The following is a 13,860-nucleotide window of genomic DNA, read 5'->3' on the forward strand; positions in this document are numbered from 1 at the left end:
GGGGAGGGCCCTGCGGCCGGTGACTTCATGGGAAGGAGGCGGCGGAGGCGGGAGGTGGGTTTGGCGTTCCGGCACCGGGGGCCGGCTGCGGGGCGGGTGGGGGGACCGCGGTGACGGAAAGCAGCAGCTGGGGGACGGCGGAGGCGGCTGGGTGCTTCCCCCCCCCCCCACCGGCCAGAGGAAGATGGAGCTCGGGTAGCGAGGGCGCGCGGGCGGAGCGGCGGCAGCAGGTAAGAGCCGCTTCTGCCTCCTCCCCCGCTCCCCTGGCGGGGGCGGCCGGCGGGCCGGGGTCGTGCGGCGGCAGGTGGCCCAGGTGCGCCCGGCCCGGCTCGGCCCGGCCCGCAGCGGTGCCCTTGCTGCCGGCTGCCCTTGCCGCAGAAGTTCCCGCTGCGCGGAGCTGCGGGCAGCCGGAGGGCGAAGCCTCGGCCGTGGCCGGGAAAGGGCAAAGCCGGCGTTCGGGAGCAGCCCGACCGCGGGTTGCCGTGGTGGGGATGTGGGCAGGTCTGCCGGCTCTGCCCCCGCCCCGTCTCCCCCGGCTCATTGATGAGCTCCGGGAAGGGCTTCTGCATTGCAGGCTCTCGGCCCGGCTTCGCTCCCGCGTTCGCGGCTCTGCCGAAACGAGCCCGCATCTCGGCCGGCTGCTCGGGTCCTGCTGGGACGAGAGGCCGCTGTGGGCAGGCGGTGCCTCTTCTCTCCCGTGCTTCTTGAACCCTGGCAGGACGTCTGGGAACCGACCTTAGTCAGGTAGATGTGAGATGCGCGTGTGGTGTTTGTTCTGTCTCTGGAAGAGCTATGGAATCTGCAAATAACGATTGTTTGGAGTTTACAGGGTGTGATACAGTGCAGTGAGAGGTAATGTGCATGTAAAACATAATGCGGTGAGGCACGCGACCTTACATAATCTAAATTTAAAAGCTCGCTACCCTTACGCTTGCACTGGAGGTGGTAGGAAATGTCTGTTCTAAGCTCTTTCTGGGGCTCGTTACTTGTCTGTCTGAACTAATGGTGCAGAGCCCTTCGTGACCCAGTGCTGAAAATAAATGAATAAATCATTGACCACTTTTGCTGTAGTTCTGCCACGGTAAGTTCCCATCCCTGCTCCCTGTTGTACACGCACCATGATACTCATGGCTGTGTGGGCATACGCGTTCCACACTGCAAGAGAGAATGGTCTTTTCTGTTGCCAGTTAAATGCACCTCAAAATTGGCCAAGTATAAGTGTTGTATTTCAGCACACTCCTCAGGCTTGAATAGTGCTGCCATTTCTAGCATAGAGATATAAACGTATATGTGAACAGAAAGAAACCTTTCACGCTTCTCATTTGACCTTCATCTCAGACAAATATTTGAAACTGATGATCAGGGCAAGTATTTTGCTCTGGAATGATTGGAAATGTGTTGCTAGATGCAATGTTTACCACTCAAATCACATATAGGATAAAATGGAGTCCTTTAAGCTCAAAGGAAACTAATGTGCTAAATTTGGCCCACATTTTAACTCAGTCCTTACAGGTGACATTGACTTCAGAAAAGGTTGCTATGGCATGAATTTAAAGGAAAGGATCTCGAGCTTCTGGAATTGAAGTGCTATTGGTAGGGAAAGTGTTGTTTTCATATAATCCGTTAATAAAATGAGTGTGGTAGCAGTCAAGGCTGAATCCATCTCCATTTTATGCTGTTGATGTGGACTTTCTAAATGGTCTCCCTTCTTCTCTAGAGGAAAGCCAAATTGTGCCCAGGTGTGCATGTGCTGCTCTCACAAAGGCAGGCTGGAGTTTCCCTGCTTGAATGGGGAATATGCCCACCTTTCTCTGCAATACTTTTCCTTGCAAACCTTTGAGAAGGCACTAAGATCAGTTGTGATGTGGAGTATATTTCTACTATTTTTTCATTTTGGTTCTAATGATATGATGAGGAATAGAAATGTTCACAATGTAGTTTAGAGGAAGCTCAGTCATCTTCAGGGCAGCATAATGCATGTGTAATTAATAACTAGTAATAACATGATGCTAGTTAAGCATAAAGTATAATAAACTAATAATTTCACATATATGTATGTGATATATGTGTGTGTATATATATATATAACTGTTGCTTGTTTAATTGTAGTGTGATTTCCATTAAAAAAAAAAAAGTAATGTTTTGTTCTAGATAAGATCTAGAAGGCTTTAGTTTTGGTTTACCGGTGTAAATACAGGTGGTGATGGCTGAATGTTGTAGACTTGAAGTAAGTGCAGGATGAGCAGGTGAGAAGGTGCTTAGTAAGCCTACCTCTGCATCTCTAACACTTCCTGGCAGCTATCCCGTGTATTCATGCTGGTGTGGATTCAGCAAAAAGACCAGGGAGTGAGAAGACTTTCTGTGAATGGGTCTCTAGGCCAGGATTTTTGTAGAGCCATATGCGGACAAGCGTATGAACGTTGACTCAGATCTTACCAACACAACCGTTGTGCTAATTGTTGTCTGTCTTGTTACTTGCTAGGAAGAAAGCAGCTTGTTGGCCGAACTACTAGATGTAGAATTTAGAACATGAAGCTACATTTAAAATCACTGTGATGTTTTCTTGTCATTTATGTATTGCTTCTTGTATGAGTTCTTTGGTACCGTATTTGTGTTTGGGGGAAACAAATGATATTTGACATTTTTAATTCTGTTAAGCATTACAGACGTGTAAGAGTATAAGAAATATGTATGTCATCTTGTTTTCATGTATTGTTAGTTAGCACATTATTGCCTTAAAACACACTTAACTTCTGTAGCCTTTGGAGGAGGAAAATCACACTGTCAGGATATTCCCACACACTTGTGTGTTGCTGGAGAGAAAGTTGAGGTTGGAAGTGGGGAAGCACTAAGAGAACTTGCAGAATATTTGTCACCAGGTAGTCTATACCTCAGATCTTACTGTGATGAAGTCTCTTTCTGCTCAGTATATTCTGTATTCCCTGAAACATTGTGAAATCTGAACCTCCTTTTGACTTGCATGTAATGAAACATATTTGGGCTCATATTAGGCAAAAATTAAACAGCTGGTTAAAGAAATGTCAAGCCCTTAAGATGAAAAGTGCGGCTATTAAACTGAAGACTGAAAGATGGAGAAAAGGCGTTTTCTTGAAGGTGTTGTGGTCTAGTAGTTCATTTATAGTTAATGTCCCCAGTATGCACTGCATATCCAATCGTGGATTCATAGAGCTAAAAGATACGTGGATCTTCTGAACATATTAATCAGCGTTTTCCTAAGAGGAAAAAGGAAAACATGGCTGTTTAGAGATGATTTGAAAATTCAGCAGTGTAGCCTTATATAAAGGTAGAAGTTTACTAGTTCAAGTGAGATATAGATGTTGCATAGATGTTACACTGCATCATTCTCTATTTCTTAATCATTGGTTTTCTAAAATGGTATGTGACAGCAAACTGAGGAAGCCAAGTGTTTGCGGGTAAGATGGTAGCACTATTTGCAGTTTCTTGTGAGTAAACAAATTTTATTTATAAAGGCAGATTAATTAATATATGTATGAAAGCATAACAAAACAACTTTTCACCATCAAGTATTTTCATGTCTTTTTTTCTTTTTTTTTTTTTTTTTTGCTGCCCAGACACTGACCCAAGGGGATTAAACTAGAAAGCTAATGATCTTGGAGAGACTGGAGATATAGGGGATTTGACTGTACCTGTGATGAGTATTTTGAATTCATCTTAGGTATTTTGAAGATACAAAGCTAATTACAGTTAATTTCAAGTCTCATTCACAGTTTACTTCAGCTTTTTGCTCTTCCTTTACTCGGGGTCAGCGCCGTCTATTTTCAGATATGTTTATACCAGTGATTTCTTGTTGAAGGGCTGTGCGGTATTGTTTTGCTGCAGAATATTATTGACGTTATCTATACTTAGGATGGACTCTTGGTTAAGATTTAAGCTTGAAGTAGAGACTGCTGCATATTGAATTCAGATTATAACTTCCAGAAACCCTGGGTTTATGTCTAAATAGTGTCAATTCAGTCACTGTCAATTCAGTCTTTTCAGTTGTTCGAAAAACATGGTCTGTTTTTGAAGTAAACAGCATAATTCTTTTTTGGACGTCCTTATTAGATTTAATTAAAAGGGCTTAGAAATTCTTTTAATATTTCAGTCTCAGCATTTAGAAATATGTTTTAATTAAAAAAAATATTAATTTAAGATAGTTTGTAATTTCCTGTGTGATTTAGAGGAGAAGTGGTGGGTTGCTATTTGTTTCACAAAGGACAATTTTGTTTTTCATCACTGCCTTGCAGAATGTTTGGTTCCCATATATGAACTCTCATACATCTAGATGAATAATTGACGTGCCAAATACCAGCTCCGGACATGTCATGTAGTTCTGATGGAGTTAGGAATGGGTCATTTGGCTTTTTAACTTCCAACAAGAGGTTTTTTTTGTGTTTTTTTTTTTCCCTGCTCCCTCAAAACCACCTGTATTTTAGACCAACGACTTAAATTGTGCTGTTGTTTAGTATTTAGTATTATTTATGAAGGCTGCTCCAAAAATAATGCCTCCTGGTTATTTCTGTGGAAACTACAACAGATACAAAGAGCACAGTAACACTATCTGATAGTGCAAATTCTCAGCAACAAAACGCTATTTTTCAGCTTAGTCACCACAAGTAGCTATGCATTTTCACCAGCGATGAGCAAGAGTCTCCATGCTGTGCTCATACTAATCTGCACCACAGAGATGACCCACTGTTGCCACTGCTGAAATGCATCACCCACTGTCTCATTGTGCTCACATCTGCTGTTTAAGTCTTTCTGCAGTATATCTTGGCATTAGAACTAGTTTATTTTAAAATGTAATGTCTTTGCCTCTGACCTTTTAGATGCAGTAAGCTTTCTGAACAAGCTTATGTGTATATACATCACTTATTCACTTATTTTTATTGCTTTGCAGATCACATACAAGAAGGTGAATTCTTGTTGTTTTTCAGTTTGACGAGGCTTCCTAAAATCACTACCCGTTGATGCTGTGCTGTAGTTCTAAAAGCTGCTTTAAAATGCTGAAGTGCAGCACTGATTACTTAAGGCAAAAAAAATGCAAGAGTTCAGTTGGTGACAGTATTTTTCAGTGTTTTTTTTTCAGGAGGGAGCATATCTGCAAATAATTCACGATAAATTTTGTGAAATTAGTATGTCTCACATTGTATGTTTAAAATTTCATCAGTCAGCACACTGATCACAATTTCAATCCTCTATGCAATGCTTCAATACCATTTAACCTGTGCAGGGAACAGCTTTTTTTTTTTTTAGCAAGAGTAGCTATCTTTATCTGCCAGTGTTTTGCAGTTACTCAGTGTTTTACGGTGATTTTTTCTTCACTGGCGCATTTTCTTGGAATCTACTGAGTAATCATATGTATTGACTAGTTAATCAAAGAAGAGATGAAACCCGTGTAGAAAGCAAGCAACCTGTAAGAGAACTTTGGTTCTCACTTTTGTTACAATGATTATATTTCCAGTATTGTTTTTGCAGTTAGAATTAGGAACACTGAGAACTTGTTCATTATTAGATGCTTGAAATATCACTTTTCTAATTCTCATGACTGCTGATGCCATTAGTGACCTCTGTCATACGGAAATTTACAAAGTTGATACTGCTGTATATGGCCAGGAGAAGTAATATATTTCTAAGCCATTGCTCTGATGTTATCAGAAATATGTTCTAATGCCTTTGATTAAAATGGCTAGCTGCCATGGTGACAGTACCATAGAAACTGGTAAAATAATCATTGCCTGTTAGGAAGTCTGAATGAAAAAATGTCTTAAGTTCTGCATTTTTCAGCATCTTAGCAGGAATGAAATTCTGCTGGTGTTAATATTCCCGATTAACAAATTATTGAATGAATTCCTTTGCTCTGTGTTATACAGCAGACCAGGCTACAGTTGTGTCGCTCCTGTATAAATACTAAACGCACGAGTGGCTGACAACTCAGTCATTCCATGGACTCCTTCTAGTCTCAAGAACAAGGGCATTGGAATAGAAGCCTTTCTTGCAGTATTGATTTTCGTTGTTAAGTCACTGTACTCTTCTACTGTAATTACTTTCTAAGCAGTACAGAAAGCATCGTTTTCTTCAAAAACGCTCTTTCAGCAAGGAAAGGTTACCACTGTGTCCGTTAGGCAGCGTCTGTGCAGCCCTCAAGGTATAGACATTTCTTTAATCTGGGAACCTGGCACTGTAAAGCGGTTCATCTGCCTTGAACCATGCAAATCATGAACTGAATCTCACCTCAGTCAGGACGCTGCTCTGGAAGGCCAGTACTTAGAGATTTTCCTGACTAAACGTGCATCCACGCCCAAAGCTACAACACTTTAAAATCTTTCAGAATTGCTTAGCAAGTTGCGGATGTTGTTGGTAAGAACTGATTTTGAGTTGCCGCTTGAGAGAAGATGATGCTGTCAAAAATCTCAGTGTTTAAGTGAGATAATTTCTAATAATGTATCTTGCTTTGTTGCATACACATTAAGAAAATTGGAAGTGAACAGTCAGCCTCATCTTAATTGTACATATAGTTTGGAAACCTCATGCAGCTACCAATTAATAATGCTTGTTTATGTTTATCTTTGTATTAAATACAAGAATGCCAAATAAGAACATGCAACAGGCAATATCTTGATCGGCTTGTTCCTTCTCTTTTGAGATCATTGCAATGAGACAAAGTACCAGATGCAGTCTGTGACTTGACTTGTTCTATCTTCTAGTTGGAATGAGTTATTTCTCTATTACTGGTGAGCGACTGTATCAGGTACTTATATGTGACTGGAAATTGCAAAGCAAGGACATGAAGGGAGTGATGCCAGATATGTCTTACTAGATATATACTCATTACGTTTCTGTGAAAATGCTTATATTGTCTTAAGAGTTCCTAAAATACTGCCAAGGAGCTTTTGTCCTGTGTTAAAGAGTATTCACTGTCAGCACTGAGATCAGTTTAGAGGTTGGGTACTTGATGGTGGTAAAATTGAGCTTATTAGTGAGGTTCAGAGTGTAGTAAGCAGCAAACTGTGGAAGGAAACACAGGCTGTCAGACGCCGTGCTTAGACAGCTTGTGTGCTCTAATCAGAATAACCACCTGAGGCCAGAATCCAGACTGAAGTGTTGTGAGTAGATGGTATTCAGCACACATGAAAAGATATGAGTAATCTATAATGTAGTGGTCTTCCAGAGGAGGCCAAGAAGATAACATTAAATAAATTCAGGCTGATCAAGTATATGCAGATTGATAAGTTTATGCTGCTAAAATCAGACAAACAAAAGCCCAACAAAACAAACAACCGTCATGGGGGGAAAAAAAAAAAGCCAACCAGACCACAACACCAACCACCCCAAAAATTGCCATTGAAAAGTAGTAACCTTTTCATGAACCATACATACTGGAATGCCTGATCATTTACCAGCTGAGGGTTGAAATCCAAGATAAAAGTTAACAAGAAAATTTGGAATTTAAAACAAAAGTAGCAGCTGAGATGCTTTGTATCTTTTCTGACTTTTTTCTCTATAATTGTTTCATGTTTGACTTTTCAGTAATCGTAAAAAGCAAGACTTGAACCAAAACCGTGGGAGGGTATACAAGTGCCAGGTCATTTGGGGGAAGCTCTATGTCTGAGTGACAATATGCCGCAAAGGTTTGAGGTCCTACAAGTTATTCTCACATCCCCGTATGTATTCTTGTGATATCCTTGTGGGGGGAAATTAGATGCTCTGATATTTGGCTTTATACAATGTCCCTTTTGTGTTGGAAGACCAATATGAAGGAATGAATTTTTGAGATGTATTTTTGTGGATGACTTTTAGTGAGTGAGGAACACTTGAAATGACAAGTCCTTTAAAAGCTGTGTGTTTCTTAGACAGTTTTTTCCTCCAGGCTTCTTTGTATGAATACAATATGCTGGGACGTCAGATATACAAAATTTGCATATCTATCTGTTTATATTTGAAGATTTCTTTCTTTTATGCTATGCTAGAGTTTTTTTCTCTTCATTGCTAAATATTTAGAGACAGTTTTAAATAAGCTAGGGAAAGTTGTTTGGGCTGATATAAATAATTCTCTTCATCTGGAAGGCTCCAGACATGCTTTACTGATTTTCTCTCTTATTCTTCTATGTCTACAATCATGCTCGTATCTCTGCTTTAAGATGCAAAACAGAGAGTGAGGATACTGTAATGATTTTGGGCAGGAAATACAGAGATGGATAGGCAGACTGTAAATGCTCAAAGCAGAACTTAATCAGGATTAATAAAAGGATGCCTGTTTTTTGCAAGAAGAAGGAACAGGCTAAGGGGTGAGGGGAAAAAGCCCTTATGTGAAGGTTACACTTCTTTCTCACCCTCCAAAAAGAGAAGTTCTCTTGGAGAAACCACATTTAGATGTCTGTATTACTTCCTTGGCAACACAGTTTGCATTTTTCTGATTCCTCATTGTTCAGGATTTATTCTGACATTTGTACATAAAACTGTGTGCAGAAGAAAGAGTAGCACCATAAAGCCTAGTGCTGTGTTGTTTGAGACAAGAAACACAATTACATTGTCTCTCACTGGACTGCAGCATCTTTGTAACAGGAGATATCCTCTTTCAGTTGCTGAATCTGTCCCCAAGTACTTGGCTCAGTTTCTTTACCCTTCAGAGGGAGAATACTTGTAATTGGTAAAGAAGGATGGGTCAGACAGGCTGGTAGTTTGGGAATTGCAGCTCAGGGCTTATGACTGGGAGATACAATAGGGTCTGAGTCTGAGCTTACTATTGTCTGCGATCATAAACACATGCCACAGAATGTTCATTGCTTGCTACACACCGAGGAATCTTTTGATCAAGTTGTCCTTGTGTTTTCTGAAGGCAGTGATTTACTGGCACATGTGCCTTGCTGCTATGATGTATTGCTTATCTACAGGCCTGGCAGCCTTGTGACTGCAAAAAGATGATACACTCATTTCAGCAGATAAGCCAGATACAGTCATACTGGTAAACCCTGAGGAATGTGCATCCAGCTGAGGATCACTAGTTTGGCTGCTCTCCCTGAGTGCTAGAGCAGATCAGTTGGTTGAGATAAGTTATTATGAGCACAGGCTGTTGCGTAGTGTAGACCTCAATCAACGTAGAAATATAAATCACTGGCTTTATGCTACCAAGGGAATGAATATTCATGCCTGAGCATCCCAGTTGTAAGTATCTGTAGTTGATAAGATGGTTATATGTAGCTGATGATATCTTGACTTTCTTTGATATGAAATTTGAGAAGGAGCCATTATCATTTTCCTTCTTGCAGTTTTGTCTCCTAAAATATACTTTACATGAAAATAGGAGAAATGGTTCCTTCAGTTGTTAGCTTTTGTTCCATGTGTCTCTCAACTAACATACAATACTTTCCTATCCATCATAAATAGACGGATGTGTCCTCATGAGAGAAAAGGTCTCAAAAGCCACACATAGAAGAAAAACATGGAGTATCCTTTGGATTTCATAAGATTTTCCTCTAAAAAGATGCTTTATTTCTGTGAGGAAAAGGTTTGAAAAGTACATCTTTTTACTCTGCATGCTGTGTGTCATGGTGGGTAGAAATGACCCAATGGCTGTTTTTACCCCAGTTATTTTCCTATAGGAGTTATATGAACAAACAGAACAGCATGAAGATTTTGTTTTTATGTGTTCTGTGAGCTGTTTTTTTTTTTTTTTTTCCCTGTACAAATCTGAGACATAGCAGTGAAGGAGAAAAAGATTCTGACTATAACTTAAATTACTTGGGGCATAAGTGGTCCTTGAGAGTCATGCTACCACACTGAGAACAGGAGACAAAATGGTCTGGAGCTTTGAAGTTACGAAAGCAAACTACCCACTTTCCCCAAACCTTTCATGGTATAATAATGTGAGGAAAATAACCTTTGAGTTGTGGGGCTCTGAGTCCCTTTGGCAGAAGATGACCTCAGAAGGAGCAGATTTGCCAGTAAAGCATGTAAGTTGACATAGAGGAATAGTGACTGGCCAACAAGTGTTGTTTAAGTATCCTACTTTTAATCTTTTCATATCTGGAAGAACAAAATCCTTTGCTGTCAGAAAGGTTTCAATTAAGTCCTGGATGTTACTCATTGTGACTGATGTGTATGGATAAAAGATCTACTTTGTGATGCTTGAAACAATGCCATATCTGTATATTCACTTCTAATGTGGGGCAAAGTGGAATTGTACAAAGTGGTTTGCCTTACAGATGTTATTTCTTGGGGATGTTTTATCCCCAAACCAAAATATCTTTGTTAGATATGTCTATGAAAAGTTTATTTTATTTGGTGGGAGAAAAACATTACCCTAGAGCCTGTATCCTACTAGTATTGTACAAGAGATTTCGTAGTCTTAAGAGGAGGTAATTTTATAGCTGGTTCACTGCTGTACAGTAAAATCTGGACATCCAGAAGAAAGATTTTATAAAAAGTGAAACTTCAGTTTTGGTGGGTTATGGTTATCTTATTCTTTTTATCATTATACCATGAAAAAATGATGTGGTGTTAAGTGTATAACCTGAGATAATGAGCACTGTACGCTGTCATTTATTTCTTTAAATGCAACAGTAAGAAAGGAGTTTGCTACTGTTATGAAGGTTAAAAACATCAAAGCAGAACTTAACTTTCCATACAGATGTTTATGCAAAATATGACCTTTATTTGATCTTCCAGCCTAAGTTAAAAAGCTAATGAAATGCAGTGGCTGTATGTGTGAAAGCCTGTGTATGTATATACTTATAAGTGGCTTCTAGTGGTTTTGATAGGAAGGAAAGAGGTTATCGAAAATGTAGCTGAAGTTTTATAGGCATGTACTCTAGAAGAACGAGTTACGAACAAATAGCAAAAATAACTATTCAAAAAACCTACTGATTTTTTTCAAACCTTATACATTTTTTTTTTTCTTATATAGGGATGGTCTATTTGTTGCTCATATGAACCTTGTCATGAGATGGGAAAAAAAATACTCATATCTTTGTTTTGAGAATGGCCAGAGCCAGAAAATAGTTTTAGGAATCTATTTGAAATCCCTTTTGCTCATCCTACATTAGTTTGCCAGGAGAGGTGCTGATTTATTTTATTTTTTAAATTTTTAAATTCCTGAGCAGCTAGAGAACATAAGAGCTTATAACTTGTTTAATGAAATAACCAGATGCAGAGAGCTGCTAATAAGATGCGGCATTCGTTCTGTGTTGCTTCTGCATGTTCCTACTGTTTGTCTGGCTGGAATGAAGTGATGTTATATATTTGTAGACCTAACAGTTCTTCTTTTCTTCAAGCCTTGCACTGTTAAATTGGGTCACTGCATAAAATGCATGTTAAATAAGATGAGGATTTGTCGTATTTACGGAAGTTAGTAGCAGGATTTCACAGTTTGACAAGAAACGTATTACAGTGAAGAATAAGCATATTGCTTTTAAGTACATTAGTAGTAGTTCACAAATGAAGTAGTGTATTCTACATGAAAGTGTCTTCCTACCTACGTAAGTATCACAGGATTTGGTCAATTTGACCAAATGTAACAGAAAGTAGACTGCAGCTCTGAGGGCGTGGCGGTTTGGTATATCTTTGATCAGGGTTTTTGCAACAGAACATTTAAGTCTTGTGTGGCAGTACTTGAGATGATTCTAGGTTTTGGTGGTTGTTTTTTTTTTTTTTTTTTTTGGAAGGGGAGGGAGACTAGAATGGTTGCTTTGTTTTTTGTTTTTTTTTTTAATATCAGTAGCTCAATCAGAGAAAATTGTTTAAAAGTTTCTAAAGCTCCTGGACTCACTTGGAAGGCTGAGTATGGTACCTTAAGAGATCACATAACCTCTTAGGATTTAGGCTTCTAGGTCATATGAAGTAAGTTTTAAGCTCTTGTCCCGATGATTAAGCCACCATGTGAAGTTGTAACTTCATTAACAGCTAAACTGTGAAACCTCCAGTCAAAAAAATTAGTTTACTACTTGGGGGGAAAAAAAAAAAAAGGATCTGGTTATCAGCCACAAAGCCTCATCAGTTTTCTGTGTAGTTGTGTACTTTATGACGACAAGTGGTTTTCCTAGCCTTCAGACATGTCTATTTAAAACCAAACTTTAAGTTGTATAGTCCTTCATAAGCTCTGGCATATAACTGAAATGACTTCAAGTCTCTGAGGCATTCCTTCTGCTTTTTTTTTTTCTGTAGCAATTGCATATGTGAGAAAATGTTTGTTGATTTTCAGAGTGTTTGAGCAAACACTGCTGTTAATAAGCAGAGTGTTTTTGGAGACAGTTTGTAAGTTGTAAGGCAGTGTTTCATGTCAGCTCAGATGGTAGCCTAAAAAGCAGGCATCCTTTAAAACTGGAATAGAATGAAGCATGGTCACAGCAAATTGAAAGTGTAATCTAAAATCAACAGTATGTGATTCAATAATAATTACAATTTAGTAAGAATAATCACAATTTATGAGTACTGGTCAGCTGGCCAGGTTCCTAGTCTGAGGCCTATTTGGTCAGATGTGATTCTGTGGGATCCCTGCATTTTGTATTCTACAGAAGAAAATCTATTGAAAGGAAAGTACTATTCATGCTATGATTTCATCCGTATTTGACTGAATTCCATGTACAGAGCTATTACAAGCCTTCCTTTTCTGCATATTCACACTGGTATGAGTTTAAAATTATTTTAATAATGCTTATCTTGTTTTGTTAATTTGTTTCCATTCTGTACTGAAGCAATGCTATTCCTCATTACTTATTTTCCTGAAAAAGTTCTGTGAAATCTATTTGATTGGTAACCAGTTATGCTTTATTCTTACTGCTGTGGATCTAAATATGTTGCGGAATAACTAAAAATGTATGCTGTCTTATGAAGTCCATGCTTACTTGTCATAGGCTTTACGTGTTTTTATGAAAAAGAATCAGACATCAAAACAAAACCTTTTCGGAATTTTTTTGATACCTCTCATGAAAAATTAGAAACGAGACTGCCCAAAGAATGGGAAAATGTACCAAGAATAATGAGATGTGTGTTATTGTTCCCAGGAGTAGGGCTGAATGTCTTTAGAAGTGTGTATGTGCCTCTATACATTTATGTATATGTTTTTTAATTCCAAAATGTTGTTTTTACGTACCAGTGGGCACCAGAGTTTGTATCTGTTATTAACTGCATTGAAGTTTCTGTTTTGATGAAGAGATCCCCAGGATAGCTGTGGAATTTGGTGATGGAATTTCTGCTTAAAAAACTGCAGGTCTAGTTGAACCATAACATCCTCTTTAGACTGATACTTAGTCCTGATTTACAGACTTAATTGAATATCACAAATGTATAAGCATTAGCAGCTCTGGTTGCACAGCTTGTACCTTTGTGGTTTAAAGCAGTTCTTTTGTATTCTCTCTCTCGTGATTGAGCAGGGTTGAATGAACAGCGTGTGTCTGAAAGATGGTCAGAGGAACATTGGTTTTATATGATAGCTGTGCCCGGGATGACTCAATTAACAGGAAATTGTATGCAGGTTTTAAAACTTATGAAGATGTAAAGCATACAGAATACATGCTGTATTTTTGGACTTGATAATAATGTAAGATTTATAAGTATCAGCATGCTTATTTCAATAGAACTTGTTTTACTTATAGTTGTGTTTTATCATACGAAAAAAGGTCCTATTGGCTTCTAGTAACTGGTGAGACCATAGGTAGCTTCAGAGGCTTGCATGTATAAATCATGTTAGAGAAGCAAGGTCGGGATTGAGAAGCTGATAATTCTGTTGTACAGACTGGCAATTAGACTATTTTGTGTGTCTAGAATTACATACAGTATTGAGTGTAGCAAGTGCTTGGAAAGAAGTCTTCTTTCTTAGCATCATAACGTAAGTCAGATGTT

General features: G+C 39.0%; 1 protein-coding gene across 6 annotated transcripts in view; it reads left to right on the plus strand.

Moving 5' to 3' along the window:
* The window catches only part of OTUD7A (OTU deubiquitinase 7A), a 107,549-nt gene continuing 93,689 nt past the window's right edge, over nt 1-13,860 (plus strand). For 4 of the 6 annotated variants that reach the window (XM_021407421.1, XM_021407418.1, XM_021407425.1 and 1 more), the window contains exon 1: nt 68-230. The gene's annotated coding sequence lies outside the window, so the exon portion shown is untranslated. The other 2 variants (XM_021407419.1, XM_021407420.1) reach the window with 2 other exon arrangements.

Source organism: Numida meleagris, chromosome 9 (assembly GCF_002078875.1).
Source record: "Numida meleagris isolate 19003 breed g44 Domestic line chromosome 9, NumMel1.0, whole genome shotgun sequence".
In the NCBI taxonomy this organism is placed as follows: Eukaryota; Metazoa; Chordata; class Aves; order Galliformes; family Numididae; genus Numida; species Numida meleagris.